This window comes from Rattus norvegicus, chromosome 1 (assembly GCF_021556685.1).
Source record: "Rattus norvegicus strain SHRSP/BbbUtx chromosome 1, alternate assembly SHRSP_T2T, whole genome shotgun sequence".
Lineage (NCBI taxonomy): Eukaryota > Metazoa > Chordata > Mammalia > Rodentia > Muridae > Rattus > Rattus norvegicus.
Window position 1 is genome coordinate 126,602,583 of NC_141534.1, and position 16,003 is coordinate 126,618,585.

Sequence of the window (16,003 nt, forward strand, 5' to 3'; positions counted from 1 at the left end):
GACAGTCTCCTCTGACCACATTTGTTCAAAATATAGAACTCTTGGCTCTTCTAGAAACATATCTGACTTCAAACAGCATGACTTCTATCATGATGGTAATGAACTGAAGCTATGAAACAGTAAACTGGACCCACTGCAATGTTTTCCCTTACAAGAGTTGCCTTATTATGGTGTCTTTTCAGAGTAACCAAACCCTAACTGGAATAGAAGTTGCTACCAGGATCTGGGGTAATGCTCTAATAGGCCTGCACTGTTTTTTTGTTTTTTTTTTTTTTTTTTGTTTTGTTTTTTTGTTTTGTTTTGTTTTGTTTTTGTTTTGTTTTTTTTTAAGGAATGTGGATCAGGGAACATTTATTTTTTAAAACAATTAAATGTTTTAAGTGGGGTTTAATGGACCATTCTTGTAGGAATATGGAAGGCATTAGTTCTGAGGGTAGTTTTAACTCTGGGGATGTGACTCAACATGTTTCAGAGGAAAAGAAGTTTAGTATGATCTAAGAGATCATTTGTATGATATATTGGTGAAGAATATAGTTGCTCTTTGCCCTGGTCAAAATAGTGTACCTGAGGCTATGGTAAAAAAAATTATATCAATTGCATTTGCAAAGGATGCTTCAAAATGGCCTGGTAGGAACATTGTCCAGTGGATCTTGCTTGTAAGGATTGTTTTGATCAAGGATAGCAAGCATGTAAAGAAAAATAACAGTGTATGATTGAAGTTTTAACTCACACCAGGAAGTGAAATGAAGATAAATACCCTGTTTAAGAAGATAAATGACTGCTTCCAATCTCTCCCAGGGCCCAGAGTGTTAACACAACTGAGAACAAATGTAAGACCACTTTGGCTCTGAGGGATGGTCCTGAATCCCTCATTACATAGGAACCCAGAACAGTCTGATCTAGGATCCTTTCAGGTTCTGCCTGTTCCCAGAGCACAGCCAGTCCCACAGATCTCTGTATCCATATCCCATTGGTAAGGAAGCTGGACTCTCAGAAGTGTGGACAATGCTGAGAGATCATCAGAGACCATCACTTCTGCTCACATTCCTGGCACAAGAAGAATATTACTGGAGACCTTTGGACATACCTAGGTGCAGTCAGTGGTACTTCTGGATTCTGACTGAGTCCACAGGTGACCCTCTGACATAACTCTCTGTACTCAGATTCTGTTCGAAGAAAGTTGTTCTTGATGAAGCTGAAAATTGCGTGCTGAAAGGGACCGGTTATAGATCTCTCCTGAGAGACACATCCAGAGCATGTCCAATATAAAGGTCATTGTAAGCAGCAAACCACCAAACTGAGAATAGGACGTCCTTTAGGGGAATTAGAGGAAGTATAAAGAGATGAAGGAGCTTGCAACCCCATAAAAACAACAATGCCAACCAACCAGCGCTTCCAGGGACTAAAGCACAACCGAAAGACTATACATTTACTGACCCAGGGCTCCAACTGCATATGTAGCAGAGAATAGCCTTGTTGGGGCACAAGTGGAAGGGGAAGCCCTTGGTCTTGCCAAGGTTGGAGCCCTGGTACAGGGGAATATGGGGGGGGCAATAAGGGGGATGTGTAGGGGGAATACCCATGTGGGGGAGGGGGAGAGGAGGGACAGGTTTAGGAAACCAGGAAGGGGAACAATGTATGAAATGTAAGTAAAGAAATATATCTAATAAAGTTTTTTTAAAAAGGAAAATGAAATACAAATATTAAAAAATCCTATTATATCAAGGCTTATTTTTTTCCAGAAGCAATAATACCAACAAAATTAAACAGGGAATTTTTGCAAATAACATATTTAATGTGTTATGATTAAAATGCATTCATTGGAAAGGCTATATAGGGTAAGTTAAAATGTATATTCTACAGGGAAGCTATGTAAAGACAGAAATTATGTAAAGACATAAATTATGGAATTTTTCAATGCATAAACCAAAAATCAATCTTTCTAGAACTCAGAGTCTTTGAAGTATTCTTTTGATTTTGCTTTTATATAAGAAAGTTATGTGACTATAATTTCTCCATTTACTTGTTTTTTATTATTTCATAGAAATAGTGATATTCCCAACATCTTTACTTTTTGAATGCTGGATGTCTGATTAGCTCCTCTTTGAGAGGTAGGTAGGACTCCTTATCAGAGAAAAGAGTGCATCATCAAAGGATATTTTGTGTGTGATACTAAATTGGGAGGGAGAAAAACATCTTGTACATACAGTTTCTTCTCAGTTCAAAGAGCACATTAGTAATGTTTATATGTAATCTTATGTTTCAGCCTTTCAATCAGAACAAAAACCTTCAGGTGATTCATTGTAAATAAGAAATACCCAATTTAATAAAGATAAAAAAGGAAGCAACAGAAAATCATCATACAAAAAGTATGGTGTCTGATGTAGTCACTCACTTTATTTCTTCTTTGGCATGAATACTACAGACTCCCCAAAAGTGAACTTAATCAATTCACAGTTGCAAAGACAGAATAGTCGAGTATGGTTAAACCCGTGCTGGTCTCCTGATCCTTCTAGCCATTAAATGAATGGATGGAAGCTATCCCCAATGCCAGCAAGTATAAGTCTTTTCCAGATAATGTCTCCAATTTGGCAAGTGTGCCCAAGCACAGAACAATGCTACATAAATATTTGATAGTGCTCTAGTCTCTGTATTTTACTGAGCCACAAAACCTTTTTTTTTTCATTATTCTGTCTCTACAAGAGGAATTTTTGGCCCAAATTTTCATGCTTCTATCCTACTATAAAGGGAGAAGAAACTAGAGGTCAGAAGGGAACTGGGTTTTGTGGGAGAGGCAAATGGGAGGAGCAGGGAAAAATGGCAACATGATCAGGTATTGTGGGAGGGCAGGATTTAAACACAAAAGGCCATCAGAATGAATGTAAAACATACAACCTCTGGAGGTGTGACCTGGGTGGATCCTCTAGAAAGTACCAGAGACCCAGGATATGAGATAATCTCAACACTCAAAGGAGTGGACTTTAGATGAAATGCCCAACAGTGGGGAGAGGGAACTTGTAGAATCCACCTCAAAAAAGTAAGAGTATCAAGTGGAGGGATAGGTTTACAATCCCACAGTAAAAACTCTGACTCAAAATTGTCACTGTCTTAACTACAGGAACAAATTTGGAGAAGAACCTAACAAAAAGGAGATCAAGTGACCAGCACAGTTGAGGAGCCTTCTAATGGGCAGGAAGCAAGGCCTGTCTCTATTATTGATGCTATGATATACCTAAGGACAGGAGATTAGTATGGCTGCACTCTGAGAGGACCAATAAGGAGATAACTGAGACAGAATCAGATAGTTACATGAAGAAGTCCCTGTGGTTGAATGAGGAAAAAGCTGAGAGAAGCTAAGGAGGAGGGCGATACCATAGGAAAATCAGCAGTCTCAATTTACCTTGATCCCTGAGGTGTCTCAGACACTAAGTCACCAACCTGACTGCATATACTAGTTCATCCTAGACTCTCTACAAATACTCAGCAGAGGAATGTCTTGTCTGGTCTTAGTGAGAGAAGAAGCACCTAACCCTTGAGAGACTTGACAGCCCACTATATGGGGAGGCCTGCATAGACATGTGTGTGTGTGTGTGTGTGTGTGTGTGTGTGTGTGTGTGTGTGTGTGTAAAGGAGAGGGTGTGTAGAGATCATTCTGTAAATGAGGAAGGAGGAATAGGATGAGGAACTGTCTAAGGGTAGAACAAGAGAGGGTTAATGACTGGACTGTAAAAAAGATTAAATAATAATAATAATTTTTAAAAAGTAGTGAGGACATTTTCTACTCTGAAACTAAATTTATTAAAATAATAAGTGTTAAATACTGGAAAATTAATTGTTAAAAAGTGCTCACATGCTAGAACCAGGAGCTTCTCCAGACTTGCCTCAACAACTCAGCTGCCAAAAATGACACATTTCCACTGTTGCAATGAGCTCCATACTCTTACAAACCCCATGGCATCACCCCTCTGCTATTTATTTCTCTAGTATCAGAGTTCATAGTCAGCTTATCTGACTGTCCTCAAGTATATTAGGGCATTTGTTTATGCCTGATTTTACCAACCACAAAATTTTAATCCAAATTCTAGGGAGCAATTCGTTAGCTACTAAAGCTACTAAATCCTTCTAACTGTATAACCCCTAAGTGACTCTCTCTCTTCCTCCTGCAAACTTCTCTACTTTTCGCCATATATACTCACATGGGAATCTCCCTGTTTTTCTACCTTGGCTCCCCAGGAGCATACAGTTCTATCTTCAGTAACATGAGACTATTTCTTTTGCATCCTTCTCCTGAAAGTTACTTGCTACACGTCTCCTTGAGCCTTTCTATAGCTTTTTATCTCCTTACCCTTCCCTCGGTTCAAGATGCTGTCTGTTCCACCCTGTAGATCCACTATATCCTCACAGCTTGGAACTCATGTCGAGTTCTTACTCATTCTGCCTTACGCCTTACATGCTCCTTTCCATGTTTAACCCTAATAGACATGTTTGCTCATAGAAACAACAGTCCTGTTATCACCTATCATGGGACAAATTTCTAAGGTTATGACCGGCCACACAATTTGAAATCTCTTTATATAAGAAACTTATTGAATCCTATTTTCCCTGATCTCTCCTGGCTCTCTTTCACTACAACATGTAATCCTGAAGCTTCAGCTTTTACCTCCTTTTTGGAAGTTCATTGCATAGGTGTTCCTTTTGCATCCCTCTATCTCTAATGCCGTAGGTTCAGATTTTATTAACACGACTTATCTGCAATATAAATTAATGGCCAAAAATTGGTGCAGTTGATTCCCATATTATTAAGGATTGTAGCAACTTCTGTCACCGCACAAACAAATGATGCCCAAGTCTCTTATTTCTACTTTTACTACTTCAAACAACTTCTATCTATTACTTCTCTGTGGTCACTCTACAAAAGCCAATTTAGACTGTTTTGTAAACTCTCTCAAGAATTTTAAGTTCATTAGCTATGGTTTAAAATTCATTAAATCTGTAACACAATTTATCTTTAAAATTTTTAACTTAAGGATTAAAATTAAAATGTGTATATATATATATATATATAAATAAAAATCTGTATAAGAAAATTTTAAACATATATATGTTTTAAGATTTGTGTGTATGTATGTATGTATGTATGTAATTTGTTTTCAACACGGTGTTTGGGTGTGAGTGTGTGTGTGTGTTTGTGTGTGTGTGTAAAGTATATAACACTATGTGTGTATAAGTGTATATAACTTGGATTCATTTCCTATTTAAAAATATATAGTTACTAGGAAACATGTTTTTGAAATAGCAACCACATAGTACCCCAACATTTTGGCCAATGTACTCATTAGGAATTAAGCAAACATGTGACTAAAGTTAAAGTATCTATAACATGTGAGTTAACTGCCATCTTCAGATGACAATTTGGCATAGAACAATTGTAAAAGTTCATAGTCCTAATGACTATTTGTTTATCATTATATCTTCTTTCAGACTAAAAAAGCAACACATTTCCAAAATATTTTGGACTGGTATGCATTTTTGTATGCTGGCCAGAATTTTAGGTATTATTTGCTACAATCAAGTCTGGTTTATAATATTGTCTATATGATCCTAGAAAATGAAGGTTATAAAGTACTATTGAGGTTGACAAATTCTGACATTGAGATTTATACCTAAATACTTACAGTTTTGCTAACTTTTTATCACAAGGCTTCCAATATTTGATAAGTTAAAAACATGTGGCTTACAAATACAATATATTTTTCTATGAATTCCTAAATTTTACTCAGGTGCACAGAAGTTGATGCAGTTTATAAATGATTAAAGGTATAAGCTTAATTTGTCCTTCTACATATGTTTTCAAATTATGCCTTAAACAATGATAAGAAGCAGGAAAATTTTGTTTAGTTTAGATATACTTAATAGAAAAATTGTCCACAAGTTCTTCTGATATCTGCTGAATATAGCTTTTAAAATATTTAATCAAAGAGCTTTCTGTGATTAAAAAGAAGTCCCAGCACTTTGTGTCACCCTTCAGATCTCCTCCAAAGAAGATGATGGTGCACAGGTGTACTCCACCTGTAACTTGCTTGAAATGTGTCAAAGCTGACCACTGGGTATAAAACTGCCTATTGCTTTGCCTGAAGAGAGGACCCTGTACAAACTGTGGAAAAGCAGGGCAGTGAGATGTTGATTGCGTTGCTTTCATAAGACAAGTTAGCCTGCCATATATGTGTGTGTGTGTTTGTGTGTGTGTTCGTGTGTGTGTGTGTGTGTGTGTGTCTGTGCCTGTGTGTATTTGTTCCAGCAACCCTCCAGCTCCAACGATTTCCTCACAACTTTGATCTGAGATAGCTTCAAAGTTGCTAGCCCCAGATGTTCCAGATTTATAGAAGCTTCCTACTTTTTCCTAAGCCCAGGATGTAGTGAGAATTCTGTTTACTGTAAAACTTCAATTATGGAACATGAGCAAGTGTTTGTTTGAAACACAGTCTAGAACATGGGGATAATGCAAATTGTCAGAAGCCGCAGACTATTGACCTCATGAGTACACTGGAAGAGAAAAATGATGTTTGCTAGCTACAGATAATATAATTCTGAGAACACATGAGAAAGTACAAATTTGACAGACCTCAGAAATCCTGCGGTTGCTGCTCCCTTTTGTGTGTCCCCACAGCTTCTGGCTTGTTATTCTGCTGTGTTTATTATTACTGGTTTATTGGACTGCTAGATATCATGACAAAAAACGTGGTACTTGCCTCAAGGAACAATATCCCGACTCAACAGGAAATTTACATCCCTTTTCTCCCCTAACATTCTTTCTTTCATAACTATTATTAGAGTCTTAGTGTGAATAAAGGTAGTAGAGATGTAAGAACCCAATAAAACCAACTTTTAAAAAGTGTCTACTTCTGATGATCCTTTAAAAGAGCCTGACTGGAGTGTGAAATAGCCTGCTCTACTTGGATGTGACCAGCTCACCAGCTTTCTTGGGACACAAAATCAGTGAGAAATAATCTAAAGTTCATTGCACCCCCATTTTTGCCTTACCAGCTGCCCCATTGAATTTTATCATCTTTCATAATAAGCAAAAGGCAAAATGTTAGAAACTTTTCATATTTCAGAAGCAGCCCAAATTCAGCATGGAGAACCAGCAGCATTATCATCATAAGTCACTTAATGAAACATATCTCTACTGTAACCATGAGTAGCATACCCTTCTAAAGCCAATACATCACACCCTCCTTACGTTTTCTCCATTCATTGTTCAGAGGTCTCACCCCACTTAATACATTACTTGTGTAAAGTGGTCTATAATGTATTGTCTTTGTAGCATTTCTCAGCCCTAATCTTCCAAGGTATTCTTTTGATGCAAAACTCTAAAATAATCTTAGACAAGGAAAATAGTATATGAAAGCAAGCAAAATATCTGAGAAAATTAATAGGTACATCATTTAACCAATCAAAGCACATTGTTCTTCCTTGTAGTCTCTGACTTTCCATTTCACTAATATTTTCCTAAGCACCTACATATTTAATTTTGGGCCAAAAGAAATTTAGATGCAATATAATAGGAACTTTAATTCAGTGTATAACCTCTCATGGCATTATTTCAATAGGTGAAACATTTTTGACTGAATTTTTACTGGGAAACATGCAAGATGTATAACTGGATAAAACTCTCTAAATTAATTCTCCAAAGCATTCTCAGTGGTAGTTACTAGGCCTGTAGGAGCTAGCTACCACAAAGAATAAACTAACACTCAGAGACACAGACACACACATACCAGAGAGAGAGAGAGAGAGAGAGAGAGAGAGAGAGAGAGAGAGAGAGAGAGAGAATATTGGAGTAAAACGAGGAAAATTCTAAAATTACCATGCAGTGCTTAACAATAGGACTGCAGAGTTGACAAACTTCATAAACTATTTTTAAATTCTATGGTCAGCTGCCATGAACTCAACTTCAAATATAGGGACTTCATATCAGAACATGGGTAGTTCATATCTGTTATCATTATTTGTGTTTTGAGCATATCAATATTGGAAATTATAAATACAAATGGAAGCCTAACTTTTTTTTATCTCTGTGGAACCCATATTCATTTCTCCCTTAGACTTTCTACTTCAATTATCTAGAGTGCTTTAGAGTGACAGCCCTTCATTTACCTACCAATGACTAAAATGATCAACATGGCCCCATATACACTGTTTGTCTCCTCAAATTGATTTTGGGTTTGGGATACTCAAGATAGGACCTTCGTTTTAGGTTTTGGGTAAGCTTGTGAATACCTTTATCAAGGTATTCTTAATGGTTTAAGGTCTGTCTATGTTTCAGGGGAATAAGACATTGAGAATAACTAGGTGAATGGTAGGCACCTAGATTAGAATTGTAATAAAGAGACGAAGGGACACTACTGAAGTAGAAAAACTGTACCACAATTTCATATCAACAGAGTATTCTGGTGGTGGAAGGATTAAGAACTTATGTCAGAAAGGAGCTCTTCCAAGGCTTAGAGAGGAGGAAATATCCCAGAGGAAGTTAGGATGTAAACAAATGGAAATGTTTTACTTCTTCATAATATCTCTGCCCAAGAAAGGTGTTGGGCAACTAGACATAGCAAGGATAAAATGAGCTATCAGTTGGCCATATAAAGAGCACAAAAGAGCCTATAGTCCTTTGCTGGTAGGGCCAGCCTTCAACAGCAATCAAAGGGATCTGAGAAGGATACATTTCATCAGAGAAAGCAGGAAGAATAGTCTAAGTGTTACCTCATCGATGATTTCACAAGGCTGTTCTCAGCAACTTAGCAATTGCTATTGTCATTATACGCTGTCACCAATAGGTGACCCAAGGGTTTGTGTGTGTGTGTGTGTGTGTGTGTGTGTCCTGATAAAAGGAACCCCACCCAGTTCTCTCTCATTTAATTTCTCTTTGGCATTCTCTCTCACTCCATTCTGTCTTTCTCTGGACACACCTCTGCCATGTTTACCCTCATGGTTCTACTCTCATCTATCTGTCCGTCTGCCTAGCTACATGGCTTGCTCCTCTCCCTTCCCCCAATAAATTCCTAGTGCATGGCATGATTACTCAAGTTGTCACCTCGGTATGAGCCAGCAAGGTAACACATGGGACATTATATTTCATGGCATAGGGACTGAGACTGAAAAGCCTCTACTGGTGCTTTGGCTCTTTCTCATGTGCCTACGCTGCACAACAGCACTCTACTTTCTACTCAAAGCTACCTGCAACAAGTTTGCTTTCTGGCTCTGTGATAATTTACCAATTTGATCACCAGCCACAATTAGTTAAGTTTCCCATTGAGTTTAAATCAATATTTCCCTAAGCTCAAAGAAGGGATCTTTTCAATGTCCAGCATTCCTCCAATATGATTACAGGCAGAGGTCCTCCAAGCATAGAAATTAAGGCCAAAGTGATTGTTCTTAACCTAACTCCAACGCTCCATACTTGGATCTGCAACTCTGCAGTTTCCATAGGTGCTACTGGGCTAATGTCCCCTTCCTTCTATCTTCTATGACCCCACCTTTAAATTGCCTGTTAATCTCATATGTCTTCTAAGGCAGTGAGATTTTGTAACTGCCTTCCTCAAAAATTTCATTTGGATCTAGAATCTGTATATTTTCACATATATATATATATATATATATATATATATATATATATATATATATATATATATACACATATATATTCTCTTTATATGTATATTTTTATCAGTTGTCAGGTGTTGAGAATTTCCTCTGCCTTACAGAGGCTCAACCGCTAACCTTATTAAGTGTTATTATGACCTCTAAGTGTAATTATGACCTACTGAACGTTCCACATTCACATTCAGTCCTCCATAAAGGCTGCAGTGACATATTTTCCATCTCATCCAGGAGAACATTGTCTTGCATAAACGTTCATAACTCTTTGGGATACCACTTACAAAACCTGTATCATCTGCACTTGAATGCCCTTAATTCTATTCACTCTTGCAATGAAATTTCCTATTTTATTAAAGACCTTTAAAATAATACAAGAAATTGGAGAAAAGGAAAGAGATACTCTATCCTCTATTTCTCTTTTCTCTGACCTCTATTTCTTTCTGTCTGGTCTCTCTCCCACAAACTGTTTATATATCTTATCTATAAGCTACAACAGATTGGGGTAAGGCAGGTCCAACGGTCTGATCCTGCTAATGGCTGCTCTAAAGAAGTTGCTTATTTAACCACTCCTGAGGTATGCATGATCATTTGTCTATGAATTTCATTCCAAACTAGCTAGAATCCTATTCCACTGCTACTCAGCCTCCCCACATAGACACTCAAGTGCCTTTGCTCCATCATGCTTTCTGGCTTCATGCAGCCACCCTGCATTAAGCCAAACATGTTCACCCTCTTTCCCTTCAAGAACTCAGATATCATTCCAAACTGTGGCTCCATTCAAAGGTCTGAAATTGGCACAACTGATTATCAGCTTCTCACTGACAAGAACAAATGATTCCCAATTATTTTTAGATAAACATTTCTCTCTATGCTGAGAAAGTCTCTTACCTCAAAGGGTCTATTCCCCATACTTAAAGCATCTTTATCTCTGACTTATTTCCATGTTGATCTCAAGGAAAAAAGAAAGAAAAGGAAAGGAAACATAAGGTTATCTTGCAAAAAAAAATTTAAGGATTTGTTGTCTGCTCATTAGATATGATTTAGCATTGATATAATCCACAGCCATATTTGGCTTTAAATTTGTATAATAAAACATATTAAATTAAATTAAATTTAATATGTAACATAAGTTTATACAATAAAAGGTTTTTAAGCACATGTGCTTAAGTACTCTTGTTTAGGGTGTATGATGTGTGTCAGTAATTCTTATTCAACTCCATATGTGTTTCTGTGCATATAACTTGGATGCAACTCATCATAAATAGTAACCATGTTGAGGTGGCTTACAACCTGCCATGTGAATTTACCATCTTAAGAAGGCTATATTTTGACTGGGTTACATGCCTTAGGATTATATTTTCTAGTTTCATTCATTTGCATGCAAAGTTCATCAAGTTGTTGATTTTAATAGGTGAAAAGTAATCCATTGTGTAAATATACCACATTTTCTGTATCCATTCCACTGTTGAGGGACAGCAGGTTGGTTTCGAGCTTTTGGCTTTATAAATAAGGCTGCTATGTGAACTTAGTATTGCATGTGTCCATGTTATACGTTGGAGAATCTTTTTGGTTATATGCCGAGAGTAGTATAGCTCAGTACCCATGTCCAATTTTCTGAGGAAATGCCAGACTGATTTCCACAGTGGTTGTATCAGTGTGTAATTCCCCCAACAATTGAGAAGTGTTCCTTTTTCTCCACATCCTTGCCAGCATCTGTTTTTACCTGAGGTTTTTTTTTTTGTTTTTTTGTTTTTTTTTTTTATCTTAGTCGTTTTGACTGGTGTGAAATGGAATCTCACGGTTGTTTTGATTTGCATTTTCCTGATGACCAAAAATGTTGAACATTTCTTTAGGTATTTCTCAGCCATTTGATAGTACTCAGCTGATAAATGTTTAGCTCTGTACCCCATTTTTAATAAAATTATTTGGTTCTCTGGAATCTACTTTCTTCAGTTCTTTTTATATATTGGATGTTATTCTTCTATCATATGTAGGATTGATAAAGATCTTTTCCCAATCTGTGGAGTGCTTTTTTGTCTAAGATGAGAGTATCCTTTGCGTTACAGAGTTTTTCAATTTTGAGATTCCATTTGTCTGGTGAGATAACACAGTCAAAATAGAATATACATGGTATGTACCCACTGATAAGTGGATATTAGACAAAAAGTTTGGAATTACACACAATGCAACTCACAGACCTTATAAAGCTCAAGAAGAAGTAAGACCAAAATGTGGATGCTTGAGACCTTCTTAGAAGAGGGAATAAAATATGCATAGGAGGTTGACTGTAGGAAGGATTTGGTAGTAAGAAAGGAGGGGAACTCAGAAAAAGGTGGCAGGATCAGTTATGGGAGGAGATATGGATGATATACAGAGGGCCATAAAGCTGAACAAAGATATATAGCAATTGGGATGGGGAACTGGATGTAGCCATCAGAAAGTCCCAGATGCCAGGAAAACCAGAATCTCCCAGTATCCAATGAAGAATCTTTTTTGCTAAAATACTCAACAAGTGGAGAGAGAAACTGTAGAGACCATATCTAGTGATGTAGGCAAGGCCCCAGTTGAGGGATGCGGTCACCCACTCATCTCAAATTTTTAACCAAGATTTGCTACTATCTAAAAGAAATACATGGACAAATTGTGGAGCACAGCCTGAAGGAAAGGCATCTAGAGACTGACCTATCTGGGGATCCATCCAATATACAGACACCAAACCCAGAACCTATTGCTGATGCCAAGAAGTGTGTTCTGAACGGAGCCTGATACAGCAGTCTTTGGAGATTCTCTGCAAGACACTGACAAATACAGATGTGGATGCTCACAGCCAACTAATGGGGTGAGCATGGGTACTCCAATGGAAGAGATAGGGAAAGGACTGAAGAAGTTGAATCCTCATAGAATCAGGTGAGTAGGATGGAATAAGGGTTTTTCAGAGGAAAAAGCAGGAAAGGGGATACAGTTTGAAATGTAAATAAAGAAAATATTCAAAAAAAAGAGATCACACTGTGTTCAGTAGTAAGCAGAAAGCATCTTAGTAACAGTGAACTCTCTGTTTGATACTCTATCTCATTTTAGTATAAGAAAGGAATGAGTTAACTTTTTATATTTATATAGATTTTTATATGATGGTAGAAATTCACATAAAAAATTTTTAAAACAGACTATATATGTGCTTCAACACTTGTTTAAAGTATTTTTGGCTGCATTTCTGAGAGTGCTCTCCCACCCACCTAACCCACCCCTGGCTCTCCCACCCTGGCATTTCCCTACGCTGGGATATCAAGCGTTTACAAGACCAATGGCATATCCTCTCTTTGATTTCCAACAAGACTATCCTCTATTACATATGCAGCTGGAAAAATTGATCGCTCCATGTGTACTGCATGCTCGGTGTTTTAGTCCCGCGAAGTTCTGGGGGATGTGGTTGTTTGTTATTGTTGTTCTTCCTATGGAGTTGCAAACCCTTCAGCTCAATCAGTCCTTGGACAAATTCTCCCTATGGAAACAACATGCTCAGTTCTATGGTTGGCTGTAAACATCCACTTCTGTATTTTATAGGCTCTGGCAGAGACTCTCAGGAGACAGCTATATCAGGATCCTGTCAGCAAGCACTTCTTGGCATCACCAATAATGTTTCAGTTTCTGTCTGTATGTCCTTTCTGTCAGTCTCTATTCCACTCCTTGTCCCCATATTTCCTTTAGACAAGAGCATTTCTAGGTTTAAAATTTGAGAGATGAGAGGATGGCCCCATCCCTCAACTCTTTTCATCTTTCTCCCTGTCTCTCTTTCTTCTCTTTATTTAAAGCAGCATAAATTTACTAATTCCAGATTTTGATATCAAAGAGAAATCCTGTGAGATATGCAATGATTTTACTTTGATATTTGTTACTAATGCAGTATTTGGATTGCTGCTTGTGCTTGTAAAATTGTGAACTGTCAATTGAGCTTTTCTATGCTAAATTCTTTCCCTATCAAATGTTCCATAAGAGAAAATTTGGACATAATGAAATTACAGATAACACCATAGAACACTATATGAAATGAGATATATAGGATTGAAAAAAAAACTTTGTGGTTTCCATCAGCCATTCAGAAAAATCTGTATAACTATATAAACACCTGTATATGGAAATAATTAGCCTGAACAGAATGCTAATGAAGAGATAGTGGTATGTCAGTGGAATATTTATTTTCAAAGAATTAGAAGGAAATTTGGTGGGTAAATTTCCTTCAATGGAAGTATAAAATACTAATTTTATATCATTGAGAAGCGATTGAACTTCTAATTCTCTTATTACTTACCTACTACATACATGGACAGACCAGCAACAGAGAAAAAGTCTGAAAATTATTATTTTTCAAAGGGCAATGACAATTTTATATTGTAAAAGCTGAATCTCTGAGACACTTGTTGGCAACGAAATAATAACAAATAAAACATTATTTTTCTTTGTTCCAAGGTGACCTGATACAAGTATGAGGATAATCTGTGAAAGTTTTTCATCTCAAAGAGAAGATAGTGCCAATGGGTCAGGCAAGAGCAATTCCTGCCTTTGCAAATATTACATCTCGGAATGGGAAAGTATTCTGGCAGTTGAGAGCCAAAACCAGAAAGTCACAACACATATAAAATCTCAGACAAGAGATTTATTGGAAGGAAAAGACAGAGGAGGATGGTTGTTCCTGTTCAGAATAGAACCTGCAGAAAAGCAAGAAGAAACAAGTGATTTTATGATATTTATTGGGGGTAGAATTTTGTGTAGATGACCAGACTATTAGTAGATTTTCAAGTCCAGGGCTTAGCCCTTTTCCTCTGGAGTTCTGTGGTAGGGTCAAGCTGTTAGGAAAAGTAGAGTGTTATAAGAGTGGAACATGGTGGCTAGAGGTCATTAAATAGAGAAGATTGATCCATGTGTGCCCCAAGCAGTTTAAACTTCTTCATATTTTTCAATATTAATAAGCAGTAGGAAGTGGAATTGCTAAGATTTTACTGATTCTTGCTAATTTTTTCTGCTCTCAAACCTCTTTCGCCAAGCCCTCACTTTTATTCAGAGAAAAAGTCCCACCAGTTGACATTCTGTTTTCAGTCTAGGGAACCATAGGCCTGAATAGAATACACGACAGGGTGCATATCAAGTTTATTAGTGGTAGAGATTTCTGGAAATTTCCAGAATTTCAAGTTTAGAGCTTGTTTGGTTTGCAAATAGTACAGGGGGCTTCATCCAGCTGTTAGGACAGATAGAGTATTCTGTGTTTGGAATCTGGTGATTGATGATCTCCAGAGACAGGGTCTTTCCAGTTGTGTACCTCCAGGGACAGTCAATCCCTGTTCTCTTTCAGAAATTTATTCTGAAAGTAAATCATACCCATTGAAGATGATGCAGGACTCCAAGACTCACAAAATCCTGCATGTCTTAAAGCAGCATCAGTGGCTTCAGTGACACACTTATTTCTTGCACAGGAGACAGGATTTCATAACTCAGAACTATAATCCTGTGAACCAACCTATTTCTACTTTCCATTCTCTCTGTCTTCTGTAGATGTCAGGAACAGTTATTCTTCTCTTGAGCATATCAAATGAAGACGTAAGTTATACCCAGAACAACTTGAATCCTAGACTATAGCCAGGGGCTTGGCTAGTGAAAACTCTCACTACAGACTGTTTTAATGGCTCTCCTGTATTTGATTGGATGAACATTTGCATCTGAAAATGAATGGATTATAAACCAGTCAGAAAAAAGCTCTCAAAGAGGAAAAGAAAACAAGGACTTGGTGATCACAATATGAACTGCTGATTCATCTATCTCTCCTCCCCTGAACAAATAGAAAGTGGAAGACTAAGAAAACCTACTATTTATTCTGAGCTCTTTTCAATTAATAGTAGAGTAAAAACAGCTTTAGTGCCTGATTGCTGATCATGTATCTGGAGTCTACAAGTTAGTAGATCCTGCATATCTATAGTAAAGCTGCAATTTCTACCTGCAATTTTCTGATTGTGACTCTCTGCATCAAAGTGAATTTTTTTGATAACTTGTGGTAGGATTTTGCCAGTTTCCACAAGTTCTATGATCATAAAAATCAATTATAACAGTAAGTAACACAGTTTTCTGTATTATAATGACCTTCAGAGAGATGCTGGGAGTGTAAAAGTATATGTTGGATCCAATCCTATTGCTAGAATACATACCAAATTAACATACATTACCCCTGAGTAATATAATGATAAATAAATAATTTACGACATTAATTTTAGAAATTATACACACACACATATACACACAGACACACACAGACACACATATGCAAATTTCCAATAATTCTTAATGTGTGCATGCAGTTTTA